This window comes from Hyla sarda, unplaced genomic scaffold (genome assembly GCF_029499605.1).
Source record: "Hyla sarda isolate aHylSar1 unplaced genomic scaffold, aHylSar1.hap1 scaffold_1064, whole genome shotgun sequence".
NCBI lineage: Eukaryota > Metazoa > Chordata > Amphibia > Anura > Hylidae > Hyla > Hyla sarda.
The window spans coordinates 98,888-126,040 of record NW_026607683.1 but is presented as its reverse complement, the minus strand read 5'-3'; the positions used below and the strand labels follow the sequence as shown (position 1 = coordinate 126,040).

At 45.7% G+C, this 27,153-nt stretch overlaps 8 non-coding genes and 2 pseudogenes across 8 annotated transcripts; all 10 read right to left on the bottom strand.

Moving 5' to 3' along the window:
• Positions 1–904: 904 nt before the first annotated feature.
• LOC130299866 (U2 spliceosomal RNA) lies at positions 905–1,085 on the bottom strand (annotated as a pseudogene).
• A 6,981-nt stretch (positions 1,086–8,066) lies between these two features.
• On the bottom strand, positions 8,067–8,257 carry LOC130299855 (U2 spliceosomal RNA). The gene has a single exon (XR_008850898.1). It is a non-coding gene; the product is annotated as a U2 spliceosomal RNA (small nuclear RNA).
• Positions 8,258–10,349: 2,092 nt separating this feature from the next.
• Positions 10,350–10,534, bottom strand: LOC130299861 (U2 spliceosomal RNA). Its single transcript, XR_008850903.1, has one exon. It is a non-coding gene; the product is annotated as a U2 spliceosomal RNA (small nuclear RNA).
• A 685-nt stretch (positions 10,535–11,219) lies between these two features.
• Positions 11,220–11,379, bottom strand: LOC130299871 (U2 spliceosomal RNA; annotated as a pseudogene).
• A 2,090-nt stretch (positions 11,380–13,469) lies between these two features.
• Positions 13,470–13,660, bottom strand: LOC130299854 (U2 spliceosomal RNA). The gene has a single exon (XR_008850897.1). It is a non-coding gene; the product is annotated as a U2 spliceosomal RNA (small nuclear RNA).
• A 2,097-nt stretch (positions 13,661–15,757) lies between these two features.
• LOC130299853 (U2 spliceosomal RNA) lies at positions 15,758–15,948 on the bottom strand. The gene has a single exon (XR_008850896.1). It is a non-coding gene; the product is annotated as a U2 spliceosomal RNA (small nuclear RNA).
• A 2,094-nt stretch (positions 15,949–18,042) lies between these two features.
• On the bottom strand, positions 18,043–18,233 carry LOC130299852 (U2 spliceosomal RNA). The gene has a single exon (XR_008850895.1). It is a non-coding gene; the product is annotated as a U2 spliceosomal RNA (small nuclear RNA).
• A 2,089-nt stretch (positions 18,234–20,322) lies between these two features.
• LOC130299851 (U2 spliceosomal RNA) lies at positions 20,323–20,513 on the bottom strand. The gene has a single exon (XR_008850894.1). It is a non-coding gene; the product is annotated as a U2 spliceosomal RNA (small nuclear RNA).
• Positions 20,514–22,593: 2,080 nt separating this feature from the next.
• On the bottom strand, positions 22,594–22,784 carry LOC130299850 (U2 spliceosomal RNA). Its single transcript, XR_008850893.1, has one exon. It is a non-coding gene; the product is annotated as a U2 spliceosomal RNA (small nuclear RNA).
• Positions 22,785–24,869: 2,085 nt separating this feature from the next.
• Positions 24,870–25,060, bottom strand: LOC130299849 (U2 spliceosomal RNA). Its single transcript, XR_008850892.1, has one exon. It is a non-coding gene; the product is annotated as a U2 spliceosomal RNA (small nuclear RNA).
• Positions 25,061–27,153: the final 2,093 nt, after the last annotated feature.

Genomic DNA, 27,153 nt, shown 5'->3' with positions numbered 1-27,153 from the left:
TATGTGTGACATTTCTGCGACTTTAGCTTCTAGAGCATTTTTACAACATTATACATAGGTGCTGAATACATAAAAAGCGACTGTTCAGCGACAGACAAGTCGCATCGGCTGAAAGTAGGCCAGAATGTCAGTCCATGTTGGAGCAGGTTTAGATACAGTCTAAAGCATAGATCTCAAAGTCTGTGCACAGAATTTAGCAAGGGCCTCGCACCTTCTGATGCATCAGGTAGGTGCACAATAGCATAGCCTAACCCTCTGTACTTTGGTCTATATTGATGCGGGACATAGACAGCCAGCTGATGACCAATCCATTAGTGCAATGGATGGCTGGAAGCATTTGTCTTTGCCTTTGCAATACCACAGAAGCAATGCATGGTCAATGTACAGCAATGACACACCTGTGTGAACAGCCAGGAGACCCCCCCCCCCCCCCCCCCCATGTTATGTTACATAGTTACATAGTTAGTACGGTCGAAAAAAGACATATGTCCATCACGTTCAACCAGGGAATTAAGGGGTAGGGGTGTGGCGCGATATTGGGGAAGGGATGAGATTTTATATTTCTTCATAAGCATTAATCTTATTTTGTCAATTAGGAACATTCAGCACCCACCCGCTATCAAGGCAGCTGCCTATCATGTCATGCCCTACCTGCACAGGTGTGCTGGCTACTCAAATGATCCAATTAAGGAGGCCATTTAGTCAGCAGCAGCAGCAGAAGTCCTGTGCCTGGACGCTCCAACAGGGGCCAGACACAAGCAGAAGCAGAAGCAGCAGAAGCAGCAGCAGCACCACCTTTTGTTTTTTGGCTGCAGCAGCAGCAAGGCCCACAGGGCTGGCTAGCTGGCTAGCCAGCAAGCAGGTAGCAATGAAAGTAGGAATCTTTCTTTTTAACCCTGTAAGGGGGTGGTGCACTGTACCCGAAGATACTGCCATATCGGGTCAATGCATAGGGCGACGGAAGCAAGCTTCGAAATCGGCCCCCGTTCTCAAAAATCCATTTAATATATGGTCCCCAGATAGGGGACGTATCAGATATTAAACTGATAAGAACAGATTTTTTTTTTTTTTTTTTTATAAACCTTCAGGTTTAGACTAAACACCACTTAGATAACGCGTCATTTTTGACTCATGGTGAAGTCTAACTCATCATTAGGTCATTCTTTATTTGTTCAAAGCAAATTCAAAACAAATTCAAATACCATCACCATTACACCCTTACAACATGTCTCCACTTCAAAAATTTCCATATCCCCTCTGCATCTATTTCACCTAATTTCTTTTTATCACGTAAATAAACGGTGTACAACCTATCCAGAATCATTCTTAAACTTCCTTCCACAGTCACATCTTTTCTTTTAAACACATATAAATTTCTAACATCCCACAAGACTTCCTTCACAATCGCCAACAACACAAACAACACCCTTTCATTCTTTCTTCCAATCATACTAAGACCAAACATCACAACCTCATATGACAACCTATTAATCCCAGTCAACTCCTTACACAACAGACCTATCCCTCTCCATACATTCTGAGCCATGTCACAATTCCAAATCACATGCATCACACTTTCAACCCCACTACAATCTTCCCTCGGACATATTTCACTCCTTCCAATACCTCTATTCCTTTGGAACTCTCTTACTGGTAGGGCTCCATGCAAACACTGCCATCCTATCTCTCTCTGTCTATTTGATATTCCATCTGTCATTAAACTCTTCCACACCTTAGACACATCCTGGCCTCTTACCATATTAATCGGACACTCCACCTCACTTGCGGCGACATACCCAAACACATTCTTCTTACTTTCAAACAACTCCTTTCTCACACCAATCAACCTATAACTCTCCAAAAACTTTTCCACATACAAATACCAACTCGGGCACACAAAGGCATAAGGCACTCTCAAATCTCTCTCCAGCCAACCTAATTTGCATAACACACGCCCACCTAAATATCTCAACATACATGCAAAATTCTTTTCTCCTCTCATCATCCTTCTAACCGCAAACACCACATTCACCCCCAAATACACATCTAGATTTGGAAATCCCATTCCACCCTTACTACCATCCTTCATCACAACTTCTCTCCTCACTCTTTCCACTTTTGTACCCCAAAAAAACACAAACAAAATTCTTTTTAACTTCCTTAAAACCATATAACTTGGCGGAAACACTATTGCCACATACAATAAAATAGGCAATATTACACTTTTCACAACCAGCACTTTCCCAACCATAGACAAATCTCTCAACCTCCAAAGACTCAATTTTTTGGACACTCTCTTCTCCACATCATCCCAACTTTCTCTCCCATCCAATCTTTCATCCATTTTAACACCTAAAACCTGAATACCACCTTCAATATTCTTCATACCCACATCCTCACTTCCTTGCATACTACCAAAACATTTATACTCACTTTTGTCCCAATTCACCTTAAACCCAGACGCTCCACAAAACAATCCAACTAGTAACTTTGCCCTTCTCATAACAGCCACAGACTCTCCCAAAATACACACATCATCCATGTAGGCCAAAACTTTGACTTCTCTCCCACCACTCCCTGGAATTTTTAACCCTCTAACACACTTATCCCGCCGCAACATCTCTAATAATGGCTCCATAGCACATATAAAAGCCATAGGGGACAACGGACAACCCTGCCTTACACCAGAACATACTTTCACCTTCTCAGACATCCAACCATTTATCAAAACCTTACTATATACTCCATCATACAGCATCCTTACAACATTTACAAAATCACCCGGGAATCCCATTCTCACTAATACTCTAAACAAAAACCTATGTGACAGGCGATCAAACGCCTTTTCAAAATCTATCGACATCACTCTAACCTCCTGTTTCCTACTCATACTATCCCATAACAAATCTCTCAACAAACACAAATTTTCATTTATTCTTCTCCCAGGCACACCACAAACTTGTTCTTCTCCAATCACCTGCTCAACCACATCTCTCATCCTATTTGTAATTATTTTAGCAAACACCTTATAATCTACATTCAACAAAGTTATCGGCCTCCAATTCCTCACATCATTCACATCACCTTTCTTATAAATCAACACAACCACTCCACTCTTCATACTTTCCACCATTCTCTCATTCCTCCACATATACCTATACACTTCCACCAAATCATCCTTCACAACATCCCAAATCCAAGCATAAAATTCAACAGGCAACCCATCCTCTCCAGGCGTTTTATTTCTTGACATACTATCCACAGTCCTCTTCACTTCCTCCTCTCCAATCTCTCTCATCAGAGTCCCATATTCACTACCATCCACCCTCTTATCAAGCACTCTCAACACTTCATCCTGCAAGTCCTCTTCACATTCTTTTACCGCATACAACTCTTCATAAAAATTTTTAACCACACCCAACACAGCTTTACCTTTAACCAGACAGCCATCATCATCATACACTCTTACCATATCCTCTCTCTTCCCAATAACTTTTTTAAAGAAATATCTCGAACATTTCTCATCTTTCTCTAACTTATCAAGTTTTGCTTGATACATCAACTCTTTACCTTTCTCATTCAACCAATTTTTTAGATCACTCTTCACAACCTCAATCTGCTCACCCACACTCCAGCCATACTTCTTTAACTTATTGAGAAACACCAATCTTTTATTCAACCATTCATACTTCTTCTTCCTCCCAGCATTCCGCTTATATCCCTCTCTTTTAAAGAAAACTTTTGTTTGACCCTTAACCCATTCCCACCAACACAATATATCAGGAAAATCATTCTTTTTCTTACACCAACCCCTATACTTATTAACATATCTATCATACACTCCTTCCACTTCCAACAATTTAACATTTAATTTCCATACACCCCTCCCACTCACACAATCTGCATCCAATACTAACTCACAACACACATACTCATGATCCGAATATCCTACTTTTTCTTGCATATAATTCTTACATAACACACCCTTAGACACAAAACACATATCAAGTCTGGAACTATGACTTCCACTATCAGAATAATATGTATCTAACAAAGGACACACTCCACACGCTTCAGCCACATCCTTTAACTTAAAGTCACACACTATACTTTTAAGAATATTCCCAGATACATCCACATTCCCCTCAATTTCACAGTTGAAATCCCCCACCCACACCAAAGGTATTTTACCCGGCAGAAACCTCTTAATTACCTCCAACAACCCCACCCGCTCCTCCCTCCTTACCGGCGCATACACATTTATCAACCTAAATTTAACCCCCTGCACCTTAACCTCCACCATGATACACCTCCCCTCCTCTATTACCACATAACTACAAACTTCAAACTTAAAGCTCTTAAAAAGCACCCCTACCCCATCATTTCTATTATGCCCAGACACCGACCAAACAGCAGGACCATAAGCCCATTCTCCCTTCCCCGGAATATCATTTAGCCCACATTCCTGCAAACAAATAATGTCCGCTTTTTTCCCTGCCAAGTCCTTCAAAATTACTGACCTTCTGACTTTACTTCTGAAGACTCTAACGTTTATAGAACCGACTAAAAAAGACATACCACCATCTTAACAACCCTAAGGAAGAATTTGACAGAAAAGAAGAAAGTTATTTAGGTAGCTTTCCTCAGCGGTGTGGGAGAAGCTTCTCCCGCAGAGCACGCATCCATGTCGCTCTCAGATAGCGGTTGATACCGATTGTCCGTAGCCACCAGCGTCGACTCCATCTGTCCACCAGAAAGCTTCCTGGCCGTCTTCTTGGGGGGACGAAAAAGATCAAAGTCATCCTCTCTCTCTCTATGTCTCTCCTCACGGTCTTCACCCTCAGAAGAAGACCACTCTTCAATTTGCGGCGACTCCTCAGCCGGGGGACTGGGAGCATCCTCAATCTCCCCTTCTTCCACTTGCACCGCCATTTGCTCCTCCTCCACCACCACTTGCTCCTCCACCACCTTCACTTGCTCCTCTACCACCACAGGACTCTGCACCTCTCCAATAATCACGCTCTCTCTTGCAGGAACCACTGCAGCCGCAGCCGCAGCTGCAGCTGCAGCTGCCCTCCTCCTCTCCACCATTTCCTCTTCCATTCTCCTCTCCTCCTCCCTCCTCTTCAACACTGGACAGTTCTTGTACACATGGCCAGCTTCCCCACATAGGTCACAGGTCCTCGGGTGTGGACATGCACCCGCCTCATGCCCCGGTTGCTTACAGTTCCTGCATTTCTTACTGCCAGGGCAGGCCTCCTTCACATGTCCAAACAATAGACAATTTCTACAGAAAGATGGCTGTCCGTAGTAATAGAGATAACCTCTGAAACCAGCAATGGTAAAGTTCGCCGGAGGGTGCTTAACGCCTCCAATGCAATCTCCATCAAGCCGCAACTTCACAAAGAACTTATACGTGCCATTAAATACACCAATGCTGCTTGTCTGCTTAGTACCACCAGCAATAGACTCACAATAGATGCTCAAGAAGTTCTTAATCATAGAGACATCAACAAACGGATTGTACATGTGGATAAACAAAGTCTTTGTCCCCATTTCAAAAAGGGGATAAAAGGACACATCCCGCAAAACCTCACTTCCACTGTTCCGTTTTAAGCACTCATAAAAGTTCTGGCAGTCAGCATCATATAAGAAGGACACGTCATAAATACCTTGGCGCTTGTTCTCCTGGACACAAAAGAGGTCGCTCAAGGAAAATCCTGCCAGTCGCTCCACAATGGTATGGCCGATGTATTCAATGCTGTTTCTTAGACGATCCGTGGTTAGTACCTTGATGCGTACGGTCTTCTCCACTGCAGACATGTTGGATCCAGCCATCTTTCCAAATCTGTCGGTAACGAGTACCACAGTCTTGATCACCTACGCAGCTAGTCGCGGCGCAGTTCACTCGCACCCTCAGCGCCGACCGAGGCAATAAACCCCGATCTTAGCCAAAAGGCCGAGAAGCGATAACCGTGAAAGGGGCGGGCCCAACAAGGTCCCCTTCATGGGCACTATCACTGCTTGCTGTCAGGGAGGCTGCCAGACAATTTTCCATGCACACTCTGGGCTGGGGGGCAGTCAACCACCAGTACACACAGCAGAACCTAAACCCATACCATTATTGCTAAGCAGCAAGACAGGGGCCCATTGCACTCCCACGGGGCCTTTTTAAATGCAATCCATAACCCGGATTTGCCAGGAACCCTTCTTACTCCTCCTACTTGCATGTGACACTGGGCTTAGGATCTGCATAGGAAACACACACACAAGCACACACCTACCTTTGTTGCCTGCAGATGCCTCCTTGGCTGTCCCCAAACGGTATCAAACCAACACCCACGGGAAGCTGTAAGCATAGAGGACATGCCTGCACCCCATTGGACTTACCTGTGTGGGTTAAATCCGGGTTATTTGACAACCTATGGCGGTGATGGTTCTGCTCAGGCAGAGCAGTGCTGATGCTCCTCATAAAGCTGTCGCTGCTGTGAAGGTTCTAGGTGACATCACAAATCCCTTTGGTTACATACACAACAAAGCTGGGTTGTTGTTGTTTACACTCTGCAAGGCCTGTGGAAGTGAGTGACATCATAGCACTGTAGTTCTGAGGGTTCAAGATGGATGCAACAATCTCCTGTTGCTTCTATGAAGGCCGTAATAGACGACATCACCAAACAGCTCCATAGTCACATACACAGCAAAGGAGAGATGTTGTTTACACCTAGTGATGTCAGTGGTATTGAGTGACATCACAGCACAGTGCTAAGGCTCCTGGGCCTGGACACAGCAGCGGCTGCAATATCTCAACGGAGAATACGTTTATATCTATGTGTGTGTGTGCGCATATATATATATATATATATATATATATATATATATATATATATATTTCTCCGCCGAAATCACTTTTAAACCCATTTCCACCTTTTTTTCCCTTCTCTTCCTCTTACTTTTTTTTCACGTTTTTTTACGTTTTTCTCCTTTTCGCCTCTTTTCTGGGCGTATTATTCTTCTTTTTCTTCTTTTTTTTCGTCTAATGCATACCCCATCAGTGCAGCAATGCTTATTCAATACCGCCAGCAGATGGAGACACTGGGGGATAATTTTCTAAGGATTTATACTGATTTTTCCTGTCTGAATTTGTCGCACAGAAAGTTGCAGGCCAAATATGTGTGACATTTCTGCGACTTTAGCTTCTAGAGCATTTTTACAACATTATACATAGGTGCTGAATACATAAAAAGCGACTGTTCAGCGACAGACAAGTCGCATCGGCTGAAAGTAGGCCAGAATGTCAGTCCATGTTGGAGCAGGTTTAGATACAGTCTAAAGCATAGATCTCAAAGTCTGTGCACAGAATTTAGCAAGGGCCTCGCACCTTCTGATGCATCAGGTAGGTGCACAATAGCATAGCCTAACCCTCTGTACTTTGGTCTATATTGATGCGGGACATAGACAGCCAGCTGATGACCAATCCATTAGTGCAATGGATGGCTGGAAGCATTTGTCTTTGCCTTTGCAATACCACAGAAGCAATGCATGGTCAATGTACAGCAATGACACACCTGTGTGAACAGCCAGGAGACCCCCCCCCCCCCCCCCCATGTTATGTTACATAGTTACATAGTTAGTACGGTCGAAAAAAGACATATGTCCATCACGTTCAACCAGGGAATTAAGGGGTAGGGGTGTGGCGCGATATTGGGGAAGGGATGAGATTTTATATTTCTTCATAAGCATTAATCTTATTTTGTCAATTAGGAACATTCAGCACCCACCCGCTATCAAGGCAGCTGCCTATCATGTCATGCCCTACCTGCACAGGTGTGCTGGCTACTCAAATGATCCAATTAAGGAGGCCATTTAGTCAGCAGCAGCAGAAGTCCTGTGCCTGGACGCTCCAACAGGGGCCAGACACAAGCAGAAGCAGAAGCAGCAGAAGCAGCAGCAGCACCACCTTTTGTTTTTTGGCTGCAGCAGCAGCAAGGCCCACAGGGCTGGCTAGCTGGCTAGCCAGCAAGCAGGTAGCAATGAAAGTAGGAATCTTTCTTTTTAACCCTGTAAGGGGGTGGTGCACTGTACCCGAAGATACTGCCATATCGGGTCAATGCATAGGGCGACGGAAGCAAGCTTCGAAATCGGCCCCCGTTCTCAAAAATCCATTTAATATATGGTCCCCAGATAGGGGACGTATCAGATATTAAACTGATAAGAACAGATACTACACTTGATCTTAGCCAAAAGGCCGAGAAGCGATAACCGTGAAAGGGGCGGGCCCAACAAGGTCCCCTTCATGGGCACTATCACTGCTTGCTGTCAGGGAGGCTGCCAGACAATTTTCCATGCACACTCTGGGCTGGGGGGCAGTCAACCACCAGTACACACAGCAGAACCTAAACCCATACCATTATTGCTAAGCAGCAAGACAGGGGCCCATTGCACTCCCACGGGGCCTTTTTAAATGCAATCCATAACCCGGATTTGCCAGGAACCCTTCTTACTCCTCCTACTTGCATGTGACACTGGGCTTAGGATCTGCATAGGAAACACACACACAAGCACACACCTACCTTTGTTGCCTGCAGATGCCTCCTTGGCTGTCCCCAAACGGTATCAAACCAACACCCACGGGAAGCTGTAAGCATAGAGGACATGCCTGCACCCCATTGGACTTACCTGTGTGGGTTAAATCCGGGTTATTTGACAACCTATGGCGGTGATGGTTCTGCTCAGGCAGAGCAGTGCTGATGCTCCTCATAAAGCTGTCGCTGCTGTGAAGGTTCTAGGTGACATCACAAATCCCTATGGTTACATACACAACAAAGCTGGGTTGTTGTTGTTTACACTCTGCAAGGCCTGTGGAAGTGAGTGACATCATAGCACTGTAGTTCTGAGGGTTCAAGATGGATGCAACAATCTCCTGTTGCTTCTATGAAGGCCGTAATAGACGACATCACCAAACAGCTCCATAGTCACATACACAGCAAAGGAGAGATGTTGTTTACACCTAGTGATGTCAGTGGTATTGAGTGACATCACAGCACAGTGCTAAGGCTCCTGGGCCTGGACACAGCAGCGGCTGCAATATCTCAACGGAGAATACGTTTATATCTATGTGTGTGTGTGCGCATATATATATATATATATATATATATATATATATATATATATATATATATTTCTCCGCCGAAATCACTTTTAAACCCATTTCCACCTTTTTTTCCCTTCTCTTCCTCTTACTTTTTTTTCACGTTTTTTTACGTTTTTCTCCTTTTCGCCTCTTTTCTGGGCGTATTATTCTTCTTTTTCTTCTTTTTTTTCGTCTAATGCATACCCCATCAGTGCAGCAATGCTTATTCAATACCGCCAGCAGATGGAGACACTGGGGGATAATTTTCTAAGGATTTATACTGATTTTTCCTGTCTGAATTTGTCGCACAGAAAGTTGCAGGCCAAATATGTGTGACATTTCTGCGACTTTAGCTTCTAGAGCATTTTTACAACATTATACATAGGTGCTGAATACATAAAAAGCGACTGTTCAGCGACAGACAAGTCGCATCGGCTGAAAGTAGGCCAGAATGTCAGTCCATGTTGGAGCAGGTTTAGATACAGTCTAAAGCATAGATCTCAAAGTCTGTGCACAGAATTTAGCAAGGGCCTCGCACCTTCTGATGCATCAGGTAGGTGCACAATAGCATAGCCTAACCCTCTGTACTTTGGTCTATATTGATGCGGGACATAGACAGCCAGCTGATGACCAATCCATTAGTGCAATGGATGGCTGGAAGCATTTGTCTTTGCCTTTGCAATACCACAGAAGCAATGCATGGTCAATGTACAGCAATGACACACCTGTGTGAACAGCCAGGAGACCCCCCCCCCCATGTTATGTTACATAGTTACATAGTTAGTACGGTCGAAAAAAGACATATGTCCATCACGTTCAACCAGGGAATTAAGGGGTAGGGGTGTGGCGCGATATTGGGGAAGGGATGAGATTTTATATTTCTTCATAAGCATTAATCTTATTTTGTCAATTAGGAACATTCAGCACCCACCCGCTATCAAGGCAGCTGCCTATCATGTCATGCCCTACCTGCACAGGTGTGCTGGCTACTCAAATGATCCAATTAAGGAGGCCATTTAGTCAGCAGCAGCAGAAGTCCTGTGCCTGGACGCTCCAACAGGGGCCAGACACAAGCAGAAGCAGAAGCAGCAGAAGCAGCAGCAGCACCACCTTTTGTTTTTTGGCTGCAGCAGCAGCAAGGCCCACAGGGCTGGCTAGCTGGCTAGCCAGCAAGCAGGTAGCAATGAAAGTAGGAATCTTTCTTTTTAACCCTGTAAGGGGGTGGTGCACTGTACCCGAAGATACTGCCATATCGGGTCAATGCATAGGGCGACGGAAGCAAGCTTCGAAATCGGCCCCCGTTCTCAAAAATCCATTTAATATATGGTCCCCAGATAGGGGACGTATCAGATATTAAACTGATAAGAACAGATTTTTTTTTTTTATCTAAAGCCGAGGAACGTGCTTTCGATTCACCCAAAGTGCAAGAAAAAGTGCAAACGTGTTACACTAAAAAAAACGTGCACAAAGGATGCGGTCTATCGCAAGCCCTTCTCCGATAGGAGAGAGGCCCCCCAACAAACCTTACCCTTCGCCTCCGGACCAAAAGGTACCTGCGAGGTTCCAGGTTCGATGTCCCTTTTCGCCAAAGCTACTAGGGGACCACAAATGCTCCCGGCATCCCCCTTGGCGTTGGCCAAGGTATCTGCCCGCAGAGCCGATTACGGTAGGTACCCTGCCAAAGCAGGGGTACCCGGGGTGTTTGCAGGGAGGTGCGGAACCTAATGGCCACACACACCTCCCCTAGACCGCCAGGAGGGACACCCAGAAGGGCTACCGCATCCTGACAAATCTGAACACACAACACGCAAAAAGTGACACAGTGAGACAAAAAAATAAATAAATAAGTGAATGTGTGCAGATATACTGCCCGGACATCCGGCCGGATCTATAAAAATTTCTCTGATCCTAGCCAGAAGGCCGGGAATCAAGAGGTGAGTGCCACAAGGTGAAGAGATTATGGTGCCCGTGCTTCAACTCAGTGAGCCTATTCTCCCAGTGAGTTTCGGCACCTCGGGGTCACCACTCCCCGAGGCACAAAAGTACCTCGGCTCTAGACCCTCTCAGCCTCATGGCGAGACCCGGAGGGAACAGGTCACATCGGGGCAGCCGTCGAGCTGATTCCTCAGAACCAGCCCCGGAAAGCCCTGGTACACCTGCATCCTCCATGCAGCACCCATCCCCACCAGCATGAAAACTGATAAGAACAGATACTACACTTGATCTTAGCCAAAAGGCCGAGAAGCGATAACCGTGAAAGGGGCGGGCCCAACAAGGTCCCCTTCATGGGCACTATCACTGCTTGCTGTCAGGGAGGCTGCCAGACAATTTTCCATGCACACTCTGGGCTGGGGGGCAGTCAACCACCAGTACACACAGCAGAACCTAAACCCATACCATTATTGCTAAGCAGCAAGACAGGGGCCCATTGCACTCCCACGGGGCCTTTTTAAATGCAATCCATAACCCGGATTTGCCAGGAACCCTTCTTACTCCTCCTACTTGCATGTGACACTGGGCTTAGGATCTGCATAGGAAACACACACACAAGCACACACCTACCTTTGTTGCCTGCAGATGCCTCCTTGGCTGTCCCCAAACGGTATCAAACCAACACCCACGGGAAGCTGTAAGCATAGAGGACATGCCTGCACCCCATTGGACTTACCTGTGTGGGTTAAATCCGGGTTATTTGACAACCTATGGCGGTGATGGTTCTGCTCAGGCAGAGCAGTGCTGATGCTCCTCATAAAGCTGTCGCTGCTGTGAAGGTTCTAGGTGACATCACAAATCCCTATGGTTACATACACAACAAAGCTGGGTTGTTGTTGTTTACACTCTGCAAGGCCTGTGGAAGTGAGTGACATCATAGCACTGTAGTTCTGAGGGTTCAAGATGGATGCAACAATCTCCTGTTGCTTCTATGAAGGCCGTAATAGACGACATCACCAAACAGCTCCATAGTCACATACACAGCAAAGGAGAGATGTTGTTTACACCTAGTGATGTCAGTGGTATTGAGTGACATCACAGCACAGTGCTAAGGCTCCTGGGCCTGGACACAGCAGCGGCTGCAATATCTCAACGGAGAATACGTTTATATCTATGTGTGTGTGTGCGCATATATATATATATATATATATATATATATATATATATATATATATATTTCTCCGCCGAAATCACTTTTAAACCCATTTCCACCTTTTTTTCCCTTCTCTTCCTCTTACTTTTTTTTCACGTTTTTTTACGTTTTTCTCCTTTTCGCCTCTTTTCTGGGCGTATTATTCTTCTTTTTCTTCTTTTTTTTCGTCTAATGCATACCCCATCAGTGCAGCAATGCTTATTCAATACCGCCAGCAGATGGAGACACTGGGGGATAATTTTCTAAGGATTTATACTGATTTTTCCTGTCTGAATTTGTCGCACAGAAAGTTGCAGGCCAAATATGTGTGACATTTCTGCGACTTTAGCTTCTAGAGCATTTTTACAACATTATACATAGGTGCTGAATACATAAAAAGCGACTGTTCAGCGACAGACAAGTCGCATCGGCTGAAAGTAGGCCAGAATGTCAGTCCATGTTGGAGCAGGTTTAGATACAGTCTAAAGCATAGATCTCAAAGTCTGTGCACAGAATTTAGCAAGGGCCTCGCACCTTCTGATGCATCAGGTAGGTGCACAATAGCATAGCCTAACCCTCTGTACTTTGGTCTATATTGATGCGGGACATAGACAGCCAGCTGATGACCAATCCATTAGTGCAATGGATGGCTGGAAGCATTTGTCTTTGCCTTTGCAATACCACAGAAGCAATGCATGGTCAATGTACAGCAATGACACACCTGTGTGAACAGCCAGGAGACCCCCCCCCCCATGTTATGTTACATAGTTACATAGTTAGTACGGTCGAAAAAAGACATATGTCCATCACGTTCAACCAGGGAATTAAGGGGTAGGGGTGTGGCGCGATATTGGGGAAGGGATGAGATTTTATATTTCTTCATAAGCATTAATCTTATTTTGTCAATTAGGAACATTCAGCACCCACCCGCTATCAAGGCAGCTGCCTATCATGTCATGCCCTACCTGCACAGGTGTGCTGGCTACTCAAATGATCCAATTAAGGAGGCCATTTAGTCAGCAGCAGCAGAAGTCCTGTGCCTGGACGCTCCAACAGGGGCCAGACACAAGCAGAAGCAGAAGCAGCAGAAGCAGCAGCAGCACCACCTTTTGTTTTTTGGCTGCAGCAGCAGCAAGGCCCACAGGGCTGGCTAGCTGGCTAGCCAGCAAGCAGGTAGCAATGAAAGTAGGAATCTTTCTTTTTAACCCTGTAAGGGGGTGGTGCACTGTACCCGAAGATACTGCCATATCGGGTCAATGCATAGGGCGACGGAAGCAAGCTTCGAAATCGGCCCCCGTTCTCAAAAATCCATTTAATATATGGTCCCCAGATAGGGGACGTATCAGATATTAAACTGATAAGAACAGATACTACACTTGATCTTAGCCAAAAGGCCGAGAAGCGATAACCGTGAAAGGGGCGGGCCCAACAAGGTCCCCTTCATGGGCACTATCACTGCTTGCTGTCAGGGAGGCTGCCAGACAATTTTCCATGCACACTCTGGGCTGGGGGGCAGTCAACCACCAGTACACACAGCAGAACCTAAACCCATACCATTATTGCTAAGCAGCAAGACAGGGGCCCATTGCACTCCCACGGGGCCTTTTTAAATGCAATCCATAACCCGGATTTGCCAGGAACCCTTCTTACTCCTCCTACTTGCATGTGACACTGGGCTTAGGATCTGCATAGGAAACACACACACAAGCACACACCTACCTTTGTTGCCTGCAGATGCCTCCTTGGCTGTCCCCAAACGGTATCAAACCAACACCCACGGGAAGCTGTAAGCATAGAGGACATGCCTGCACCCCATTGGACTTACCTGTGTGGGTTAAATCCGGGTTATTTGACAACCTATGGCGGTGATGGTTCTGCTCAGGCAGAGCAGTGCTGATGCTCCTCATAAAGCTGTCGCTGCTGTGAAGGTTCTAGGTGACATCACAAATCCCTATGGTTACATACACAACAAAGCTGGGTTGTTGTTGTTTACACTCTGCAAGGCCTGTGGAAGTGAGTGACATCATAGCACTGTAGTTCTGAGGGTTCAAGATGGATGCAACAATCTCCTGTTGCTTCTATGAAGGCCGTAATAGACGACATCACCAAACAGCTCCATAGTCACATACACAGCAAAGGAGAGATGTTGTTTACACCTAGTGATGTCAGTGGTATTGAGTGACATCACAGCACAGTGCTAAGGCTCCTGGGCCTGGACACAGCAGCGGCTGCAATATCTCAACGGAGAATACGTTTATATCTATGTGTGTGTGTGCGCATATATATATATATATATATATATATATATATATATATATATATATTTCTCCGCCGAAATCACTTTTAAACCCATTTCCACCTTTTTTTCCCTTCTCTTCCTCTTACTTTTTTTTCACGTTTTTTTACGTTTTTCTCCTTTTCGCCTCTTTTCTGGGCGTATTATTCTTCTTTTTCTTCTTTTTTTTCGTCTAATGCATACCCCATCAGTGCAGCAATGCTTATTCAATACCGCCAGCAGATGGAGACACTGGGGGATAATTTTCTAAGGATTTATACTGATTTTTCCTGTCTGAATTTGTCGCACAGAAAGTTGCAGGCCAAATATGTGTGACATTTCTGCGACTTTAGCTTCTAGAGCATTTTTACAACATTATACATAGGTGCTGAATACATAAAAAGCGACTGTTCAGCGACAGACAAGTCGCATCGGCTGAAAGTAGGCCAGAATGTCAGTCCATGTTGGAGCAGGTTTAGATACAGTCTAAAGCATAGATCTCAAAGTCTGTGCACAGAATTTAGCAAGGGCCTCGCACCTTCTGATGCATCAGGTAGGTGCACAATAGCATAGCCTAACCCTCTGTACTTTGGTCTATATTGATGCGGGACATAGACAGCCAGCTGATGACCAATCCATTAGTGCAATGGATGGCTGGAAGCATTTGTCTTTGCCTTTGCAATACCACAGAAGCAATGCATGGTCAATGTACAGCAATGACACACCTGTGTGAACAGCCAGGAGACCCCCCCCCCCCCCCCCCCCATGTTATGTTACATAGTTACATAGTTAGTACGGTCGAAAAAAGACATATGTCCATCACGTTCAACCAGGGAATTAAGGGGTAGGGGTGTGGCGCGATATTGGGGAAGGGATGAGATTTTATATTTCTTCATAAGCATTAATCTTATTTTGTCAATTAGGAACATTCAGCACCCACCCGCTATCAAGGCAGCTGCCTATCATGTCATGCCCTACCTGCACAGGTGTGCTGGCTACTCAAATGATCCAATTAAGGAGGCCATTTAGTCAGCAGCAGCAGAAGTCCTGTGCCTGGACGCTCCAACAGGGGCCAGACACAAGCAGAAGCAGAAGCAGCAGAAGCAGCAGCAGCACCACCTTTTGTTTTTTGGCTGCAGCAGCAGCAAGGCCCACAGGGCTGGCTAGCTGGCTAGCCAGCAAGCAGGTAGCAATGAAAGTAGGAATCTTTCTTTTTAACCCTGTAAGGGGGTGGTGCACTGTACCCGAAGATACTGCCATATCGGGTCAATGCATAGGGCGACGGAAGCAAGCTTCGAAATCGGCCCCCGTTCTCAAAAATCCATTTAATATATGGTCCCCAGATAGGGGACGTATCAGATATTAAACTGATAAGAACAGATACTACACTTGATCTTAGCCAAAAGGCCGAGAAGCGATAACCGTGAAAGGGGCGGGCCCAACAAGGTCCCCTTCATGGGCACTATCACTGCTTGCTGTCAGGGAGGCTGCCAGACAATTTTCCATGCACACTCTGGGCTGGGGGGCAGTCAACCACCAGTACACACAGCAGAACCTAAACCCATACCATTATTGCTAAGCAGCAAGACAGGGGCCCATTGCACTCCCACGGGGCCTTTTTAAATGCAATCCATAACCCGGATTTGCCAGGAACCCTTCTTACTCCTCCTACTTGCATGTGACACTGGGCTTAGGATCTGCATAGGAAACACACACACAAGCACACACCTACCTTTGTTGCCTGCAGATGCCTCCTTGGCTGTCCCCAAACGGTATCAAACCAACACCCACGGGAAGCTGTAAGCATAGAGGACATGCCTGCACCCCATTGGACTTACCTGTGTGGGTTAAATCCGGGTTATTTGACAACCTATGGCGGTGATGGTTCTGCTCAGGCAGAGCAGTGCTGATGCTCCTCATAAAGCTGTCGCTGCTGTGAAGGTTCTAGGTGACATCACAAATCCCTTTGGTTACATACACAACAAAGCTGGGTTGTTGTTGTTTACACTCTGCAAGGCCTGTGGAAGTGAGTGACATCATAGCACTGTAGTTCTGAGGGTTCAAGATGGATGCAACAATCTCCTGTTGCTTCTATGAAGGCCGTAATAGACGACATCACCAAACAGCTCCATAGTCACATACACAGCAAAGGAGAGATGTTGTTTACACCTAGTGATGTCAGTGGTATTGAGTGACATCACAGCACAGTGCTAAGGCTCCTGGGCCTGGACACAGCAGCGGCTGCAATATCTCAACGGAGAATACGTTTATATCTATGTGTGTGTGTGCGCATATATATATATATATATATATATATATATATATATATATATATATATATTTCTCCGCCGAAATCACTTTTAAACCCATTTCCACCTTTTTTTCCCTTCTCTTCCTCTTACTTTTTTTTCACGTTTTTTTACGTTTTTCTCCTTTTCGCCTCTTTTCTGGGCGTATTATTCTTCTTTTTCTTCTTTTTTTTCGTCTAATGCATACCCCATCAGTGCAGCAATGCTTATTCAATACCGCCAGCAGATGGAGACACTGGGGGATAATTTTCTAAGGATTTATACTGATTTTTCCTGTCTGAATTTGTCGCACAGAAAGTTGCAGGCCAAATATGTGTGACATTTCTGCGACTTTAGCTTCTAGAGCATTTTTACAACATTATACATAGGTGCTGAATACATAAAAAGCGACTGTTCAGCGACAGACAAGTCGCATCGGCTGAAAGTAGGCCAGAATGTCAGTCCATGTTGGAGCAGGTTTAGATACAGTCTAAAGCATAGATCTCAAAGTCTGTGCACAGAATTTAGCAAGGGCCTCGCACCTTCTGATGCATCAGGTAGGTGCACAATAGCATAGCCTAACCCTCTGTACTTTGGTCTATATTGATGCGGGACATAGACAGCCAGCTGATGACCAATCCATTAGTGCAATGGATGGCTGGAAGCATTTGTCTTTGCCTTTTCAATACCACAGAAGCAATGCATGGTCAATGTACAGCAATGACACACCTGTGTGAACAGCCAGGAGACCCCCCCCCCCCCATGTTATGTTACATAGTTACATAGTTAGTACGGTCGAAAAAAGACATATGTCCATCACGTTCAACCAGGGAATTAAGGGGTAGGGGTGTGGCGCGATATTGGGGAAGGGATGAGATTTTATATTTCTTCATAAGCATTAATCTTATTTTGTCAATTAGGAACATTCAGCACCCACCCGCTATCAAGGCAGCTGCCTATCATGTCATGCCCTACCTGCACAGGTGTGCTGGCTACTCAAATGATCCAATTAAGGAGGCCATTTAGTCAGCAGCAGCAGAAGTCCTGTGCCTGGACGCTCCAACAGGGGCCAGACACAAGCAGAAGCAGAAGCAGCAGAAGCAGCAGCAGCACCACCTTTTGTTTTTTGGCTGCAGCAGCAGCAAGGCCCACAGGGCTGGCTAGCTGGCTAGCCAGCAAGCAGGTAGCAATGAAAGTAGGAATCTTTCTTTTTAACCCTGTAAGGGGGTGGTGCACTGTACCCGAAGATACTGCCATATCGGGTCAATGCATAGGGCGACGGAAGCAAGCTTCGAAATCGGCCCCCGTTCTCAAAAATCCATTTAATATATGGTCCCCAGATAGGGGACGTATCAGATATTAAACTGATAAGAACAGATACTACACTTGATCTTAGCCAAAAGGCCGAGAAGCGATAACCGTGAAAGGGGCGGGCCCAACAAGGTCCCCTTCATGGGCACTATCACTGCTTGCTGTCAGGGAGGCTGCCAGACAATTTTCCATGCACACTCTGGGCTGGGGGGCAGTCAACCACCAGTACACACAGCAGAACCTAAACCCATACCATTATTGCTAAGCAGCAAGACAGGGGCCCATTGCACTCCCACGGGGCCTTTTTAAATGCAATCCATAACCCGGATTTGCCAGGAACCCTTCTTACTCCTCCTACTTGCATGTGACACTGGGCTTAGGATCTGCATAGGAAACACACACACAAGCACACACCTACCTTTGTTGCCTGCAGATGCCTCCTTGGCTGTCCCCAAACGGTATCAAACCAACACCCACGGGAAGCTGTAAGCATAGAGGACATGCCTGCACCCCATTGGACTTACCTGTGTGGGTTAAATCCGGGTTATTTGACAACCTATGGCGGTGATGGTTCTGCTCAGGCAGAGCAGTGCTGATGCTCCTCATAAAGCTGTCGCTGCTGTGAAGGTTCTAGGTGACATCACAAATCCCTTTGGTTACATACACAACAAAGCTGGGTTGTTGTTGTTTACACTCTGCAAGGCCTGTGGAAGTGAGTGACATCATAGCACTGTAGTTCTGAGGGTTCAAGATGGATGCAACAATCTCCTGTTGCTTCTATGAAGGCCGTAATAGACGACATCACCAAACAGCTCCATAGTCACATACACAGCAAAGGAGAGATGTTGTTTACACCTAGTGATGTCAGTGGTATTGAGTGACATCACAGCACAGTGCTAAGGCTCCTGGGCCTGGACACAGCAGCGGCTGCAATATCTCAACGGAGAATACGTTTATATCTATGTGTGTGTGTGCGCATATATATATATATATATATATATATATATATATATATATATATTTCTCCGCCGAAATCACTTTTAAACCCATTTCCACCTTTTTTTCCCTTCTCTTCCTCTTACTTTTTTTTCACGTTTTTTTACGTTTTTCTCCTTTTCGCCTCTTTTCTGGGCGTATTCTTCTTCTTTTTCTTCTTTTTTTTCGTCTAATGCATACCCCATCAGTGCAGCAATGCTTATTCAATACCGCCAGCAGATGGAGACACTGGGGGATAATTTTCTAAGGATTTATACTGATTTTTCCTGTCTGAATTTGTCGCACAGAAAGTTGCAGGCCAAATATGTGTGACATTTCTGCGACTTTAGCTTCTAGAGCATTTTTACAACATTATACATAGGTGCTGAATACATAAAAAGCGACTGTTCAGCGACAGACAAGTCGCATCGGCTGAAAGTAGGCCAGAATGTCAGTCCATGTTGGAGCAGGTTTAGATACAGTCTAAAGCATAGATCTCAAAGTCTGTGCACAGAATTTAGCAAGGGCCTCGCACCTTCTGATGCATCAGGTAGGTGCACAATAGCATAGCCTAACCCTCTGTACTTTGGTCTATATTGATGCGGGACATAGACAGCCAGCTGATGACCAATCCATTAGTGCAATGGATGGCTGGAAGCATTTGTCTTTGCCTTTGCAATACCACAGAAGCAATGCATGGTCAATGTACAGCAATGACACACCTGTGTGAACAGCCAGGAGACCCCCCCCCCCCCCATGTTATGTTACATAGTTACATAGTTAGTACGGTCGAAAAAAGACATATGTCCATCACGTTCAACCAGGGAATTAAGGGGTAGGGGTGTGGCGCGATATTGGGGAAGGGATGAGATTTTATATTTCTTCATAAGCATTAATCTTATTTTGTCAATTAGGAACATTCAGCACCCACCCGCTATCAAGGCAGCTGCCTATCATGTCATGCCCTACCTGCACAGGTGTGCTGGCTACTCAAATGATCCAATTAAGGAGGCCATTTAGTCAGCAGCAGCAGAAGTCCTGTGCCTGGACGCTCCAACAGGGGCCAGACACAAGCAGAAGCAGAAGCAGCAGAAGCAGCAGCAGCACCACCTTTTGTTTTTTGGCTGCAGCAGCAGCAAGGCCCACAGGGCTGGCTAGCTGGCTAGCCAGCAAGCAGGTAGCAATGAAAGTAGGAATCTTTCTTTTTAACCCTGTAAGGGGGTGGTGCACTGTACCCGAAGATACTGCCATATCGGGTCAATGCATAGGGCGACGGAAGCAAGCTTCGAAATCGGCCCCCGTTCTCAAAAATCCATTTAATATATGGTCCCCAGATAGGGGACGTATCAGATATTAAACTGATAAGAACAGATACTACACTTGATCTTAGCCAAAAGGCCGAGAAGCGATAACCGTGAAAGGGGCGGGCCCAACAAGGTCCCCTTCATGGGCACTATCACTGCTTGCTGTCAGGGAGGCTGCCAGACAATTTTCCATGCACACTCTGGGCTGGGGGGCAGTCAACCACCAGTACACACAGCAGAACCTAAACCCATACCATTATTGCTAAGCAGCAAGACAGGGGCCCATTGCACTCCCACGGGGCCTTTTTAAATGCAATCCATAACCCGGATTTGCCAGGAACCCTTCTTACTCCTCCTACTTGCATGTGACACTGGGCTTAGGATCTGCATAGGAAACACACACACAAGCACACACCTACCTTTGTTGCCTGCAGATGCCTCCTTGGCTGTCCCCAAACGGTATCAAACCAACACCCACGGGAAGCTGTAAGCATAGAGGACATGCCTGCACCCCATTGGACTTACCTGTGTGGGTTAAATCCGGGTTATTTGACAACCTATGGCGGTGATGGTTCTGCTCAGGCAGAGCAGTGCTGATGCTCCTCATAAAGCTGTCGCTGCTGTGAAGGTTCTAGGTGACATCACAAATCCCTTTGGTTACATACACAACAAAGCTGGGTTGTTGTTGTTTACACTCTGCAAGGCCTGTGGAAGTGAGTGACATCATAGCACTGTAGTTCTGAGGGTTCAAGATGGATGCAACAATCTCCTGTTGCTTCTATGAAGGCCGTAATAGACGACATCACCAAACAGCTCCATAGTCACATACACAGCAAAGGAGAGATGTTGTTTACACCTAGTGATGTCAGTGGTATTGAGTGACATCACAGCACAGTGCTAAGGCTCCTGGGCCTGGACACAGCAGCGGCTGCAATATCTCAACGGAGAATACGTTTATATCTATGTGTGTGTGTGCGCATATATATATATATATATATATATATATATTTCTCCGCCGAAATCACTTTTAAACCCATTTCCACCTTTTTTTCCCTTCTCTTCCTCTTACTTTTTTTTCACGTTTTTTTACGTTTTTCTCCTTTTCGCCTCTTTTCTGGGCGTATTATTCTTCTTTTTCTTCTTTTTTTTCGTCTAATGCATACCCCATCAGTGCAGCAATGCTTATTCAATACCGCCAGCAGATGGAGACACTGGGGGATAATTTTCTAAGGATTTATACTGATTTTTCCTGTCTGAATTTGTCGCACAGAAAGTTGCAGGCCAAATATGTGTGACATTTCTGCGACTTTAGCTTCTAGAGCATTTTTACAACATTATACATAGGTGCTGAATACATAAAAAGCGACTGTTCAGCGACAGACAAGTCGCATCGGCTGAAAGTAGGCCAGAATGTCAGTCCATGTTGGAGCAGGTTTAGATACAGTCTAAAGCATAGATCTCAAAGTCTGTGCACAGAATTTAGCAAGGGCCTCGCACCTTCTGATGCATCAGGTAGGTGCACAATAGCATAGCCTAACCCTCTGTACTTTGGTCTATATTGATGCGGGACATAGACAGCCAGCTGATGACCAATCCATTAGTGCAATGGATGGCTGGAAGCATTTGTCTTTGCCTTTGCAATACCACAGAAGCAATGCATGGTCAATGTACAGCAATGACACACCTGTGTGAACAGCCAGGAGACCCCCCCCCCCCCCCATGTTATGTTACATAGTTACATAGTTAGTACGGTCGAAAAAAGACATATGTCCATCACGTTCAACCAGGGAATTAAGGGGTAGGGGTGTGGCGCGATATTGGGGAAGGGATGAGATTTTATATTTCTTCATAAGCATTAATCTTATTTTGTCAATTAGGAACATTCAGCACCCACCCGCTATCAAGGCAGCTGCCTATCATGTCATGCCCTACCTGCACAGGTGTGCTGGCTACTCAAATGATCCAATTAAGGAGGCCATTTAGTCAGCAGCAGCAGAAGTCCTGTGCCTGGACGCTCCAACAGGGGCCAGACACAAGCAGAAGCAGAAGCAGCAGAAGCAAGCAGCAGCAGCACCACCTTTTGTTTTTTGGCTGCAGCAGCAGCAAGGCCCACAGGGCTGGCTAGCTGGCTAGCCAGCAAGCAGGTAGCAATGAAAGTAGGAATCTTTCTTTTTAACCCTGTAAGGGGGTGGTGCACTGTACCCGAAGATACTGCCATATCGGGTCAATGCATAGGGCGACGGAAGCAAGCTTCGAAATCGGCCCCCGTTCTCAAAAATCCATTTAATATATGGTCCCCAGATAGGGGACGTATCAGATATTAAACTGATAAGAACAGATACTACACTTGATCTTAGCCAAAAGGCCGAGAAGCGATAACCGTGAAAGGGGCGGGCCCAACAAGGTCCCCTTCATGGGCACTATCACTGCTTGCTGTCAGGGAGGCTGCCAGACAATTTTCCATGCACACTCTGGGCTGGGGGGCAGTCAACCACCAGTACACACAGCAGAACCTAAACCCATACCATTATTGCTAAGCAGCAAGACAGGGGCCCATTGCACTCCCACGGGGCCTTTTTAAATGCAATCCATAACCCGGATTTGCCAGGAACCCTTCTTACTCCTCCTACTTGCATGTGACACTGGGCTTAGGATCTGCATAGGAAACACACACACAAGCACACACCTACCTTTGTTGCCTGCAGATGCCTCCTTGGCTGTCCCCAAACGGTATCAAACCAACACCCACGGGAAGCTGTAAGCATAGAGGACATGCCTGCACCCCATTGGACTTACCTGTGTGGGTTAAATCCGGGTTATTTGACAACCTATGGCGGTGATGGTTCTGCTCAGGCAGAGCAGTGCTGATGCTCCTCATAAAGCTGTCGCTGCTGTGAAGGTTCTAGGTGACATCACAAATCCCTTTGGTTACATACACAACAAAGCTGGGTTGTTGTTGTTTACACTCTGCAAGGCCTGTGGAAGTGAGTGACATCATAGCACTGTAGTTCTGAGGGTTCAAGATGGATGCAACAATCTCCTGTTGCTTCTATGAAGGCCGTAATAGACGACATCACCAAACAGCTCCATAGTCACATACACAGCAAAGGAGAGATGTTGTTTACACCTAGTGATGTCAGTGGTATTGAGTGACATCACAGCACAGTGCTAAGGCTCCTGGGCCTGGACACAGCAGCGGCTGCAATATCTCAACGGAGAATACGTTTATATCTATGTGTGTGTGTGCGCATATATATATATATATATATATATATATATATATATATATATATATTTCTCCGCCGAAATCACTTTTAAACCCATTTCCACCTTTTTTTCCCTTCTCTTCCTCTTACTTTTTTTTCACGTTTTTTTACGTTTTTCTCCTTTTCGCCTCTTTTCTGGGCGTATTATTCTTCTTTTTCTTCTTTTTTTTCGTCTAATGCATACCCCATCAGTGCAGCAATGCTTATTCAATACCGCCAGCAGATGGAGACACTGGGGGATAATTTTCTAAGGATTTATACTGATTTTTCCTGTCTGAATTTGTCGCACAGAAAGTTGCAGGCCAAATATGTGTGACATTTCTGCGACTTTAGCTTCTAGAGCATTTTTACAACATTATACATAGGTGCTGAATACATAAAAAGCGACTGTTCAGCGACAGACAAGTCGCATCGGCTGAAAGTAGGCCAGAATGTCAGTCCATGTTGGAGCAGGTTTAGATACAGTCTAAAGCATAGATCTCAAAGTCTGTGCACAGAATTTAGCAAGGGCCTCGCACCTTCTGATGCATCAGGTAGGTGCACAATAGCATAGCCTAACCCTCTGTACTTTGGTCTATATTGATGCGGGACATAGACAGCCAGCTGATGACCAATCCATTAGTGCAATGGATGGCTGGAAGCATTTGTCTTTGCCTTTGCAATACCACAGAAGCAATGCATGGTCAATGTACAGCAATGACACACCTGTGTGAACAGCCAGGAGACCCCCCCCCCCCCCCCCATGTTATGTTACATAGTTACATAGTTAGTACGGTCGAAAAAAGACATATGTCCATCACGTTCAACCAGGGAATTAAGGGGTAGGGGTGTGGCGCGATATTGGGGAAGGGATGAGATTTTATATTTCTTCATAAGCATTAATCTTATTTTGTCAATTAGGAACATTCAGCACCCACCCGCTATCAAGGCAGCTGCCTATCATGTCATGCCCTACCTGCACAGGTGTGCTGGCTACTCAAATGATCCAATTAAGGAGGCCATTTAGTCAGCAGCAGCAGAAGTCCTGTGCCTGGACGCTCCAACAGGGGCCAGACACAAGCAGAAGCAGAAGCAGCAGCAGCACCACCTTTTGTTTTTTGGCTGCAGCAGCAGCAAGGCCCACAGGGCTGGCTAGCTGGCTAGCCAGCAAGCAGGTAGCAATGAAAGTAGGAATCTTTCTTTTTAACCCTGTAAGGGGGTGGTGCACTGTACCCGAAGATACTGCCATATCGGGTCAATGCATAGGGCGACGGAAGCAAGCTTCGAAATCGGCCCCCGTTCTCAAAAATCCATTTAATATATGGTCCCCAGATAGGGGACGTATCAGATATTAAACTGATAAGAACAGATACTACACTTGATCTTAGCCAAAAGGCCGAGAAGCGATAACCGTGAAAGGGGCGGGCCCAACAAGGTCCCCTTCATGGGCACTATCACTGCTTGCTGTCAGGGAGGCTGCCAGACAATTTTCCATGCACACTCTGGGCTGGGGGGCAGTCAACCACCAGTACACACAGCAGAACCTAAACCCATACCATTATTGCTAAGCAGCAAGACAGGGGCCCATTGCACTCCCACGGGGCCTTTTTAAATGCAATCCATAACCCGGATTTGCCAGGAACCCTTCTTACTCCTCCTACTTGCATGTGACACTGGGCTTAGGATCTGCATAGGAAACACACACACAAGCACACACCTACCTTTGTTGCCTGCAGATGCCTCCTTGGCTGTCCCCAAACGGTATCAAACCAACACCCACGGGAAGCTGTAAGCATAGAGGACATGCCTGCACCCCATTGGACTTACCTGTGTGGGTTAAATCCGGGTTATTTGACAACCTATGGCGGTGATGGTTCTGCTCAGGCAGAGCAGTGCTGATGCTCCTCATAAAGCTGTCGCTGCTGTGAAGGTTCTAGGTGACATCACAAATCCCTTTGGTTACATACACAACAAAGCTGGGTTGTTGTTGTTTACACTCTGCAAGGCCTGTGGAAGTGAGTGACATCATAGCACTGTAGTTCTGAGGGTTCAAGATGGATGCAACAATCTCCTGTTGCTTCTATGAAGGCCGTAATAGACGACATCACCAAACAGCTCCATAGTCACATACACAGCAAAGGAGAGATGTTGTTTACACCTAGTGATGTCAGTGGTATTGAGTGACATCACAGCACAGTGCTAAGGCTCCTGGGCCTGGACACAGCAGCGGCTGCAATATCTCAACGGAGAATACGTTTATATCTATGTGTGTGTGTGCGCGTATATATATATATATATATATATATATATATATATATATATATATTTCTCCGCCGAAATCACTTTTAAACCCATTTCCACCTTTTTTTCCCTTCTCTTCCTCTTACTTTTTTTTCACGTTTTTTTACGTTTTTCTCCTTTTCGCCTCTTTTCTGGGCGTATTATTCTTCTTTTTCTTCTTTTTTTTCGTCTAATGCATACCCCATCAGTGCAGCAATGCTTATTCAATACCGCCAGCAGATGGAGACACTGGGGGATAATTTTCTAAGGATTTATACTGATTTTTCCTGTCTGAATTTGTCGCACAGAAAGTTGCAGGCCAAATATGTGTGACATTTCTGCGACTTTAGCTTCTAGAGCATTTTTACAACATTATACATAGGTGCTGAATACATAAAAAGCGACTGTTCAGCGACAGACAAGTCGCATCGGCTGAAAGTAGGCCAGAATGTCAGTCCATGTTGGAGCAGGTTTAGATACAGTCTAAAGCATAGATCTCAAAGTCTGTGCACAGAATTTAGCAAGGGCCTCGCACCTTCTGATGCATCAGGTAGGTGCACAATAGCATAGCCTAACCCTCTGTACTTTGGTCTATATTGATGCGGGACATAGACAGCCAGCTGATGACCAATCCATTAGTGCAATGGATGGCTGGAAGCATTTGTCTTTGCCTTTGCAATACCACAGAAGCAATGCATGGTCAATGTACAGCAATGACACACCTGTGTGAACAGCCAGGAGACCCCCCCCCCCCCCCCATGTTATGTTACATAGTTACATAGTTAGTACGGTCGAAAAAAGACATATGTCCATCACGTTCAACCAGGGAATTAAGGGGTAGGGGTGTGGCGCGATATTGGGGAAGGGATGAGATTTTATATTTCTTCATAAGCATTAATCTTATTTTGTCAATTAGGAACATTCAGCACCCACCCGCTATCAAGGCAGCTGCCTATCATGTCATGCCCTACCTGCACAGGTGTGCTGGCTACTCAAATGATCCAATTAAGGAGGCCATTTAGTCAGCAGCAGCAGAAGTCCTGTGCCTGGACGCTCCAACAGGGGCCAGACACAAGCAGAAGCAGAAGCAGCAGAAGCAGCAGCAGCACCACCTTTTGTTTTTTGGCTGCAGCAGCAGCAAGGCCCACAGGGCTGGCTAGCTGGCTAGCCAGCAAGCAGGTAGCAATGAAAGTAGGAATCTTTCTTTTTAACCCTGTAAGG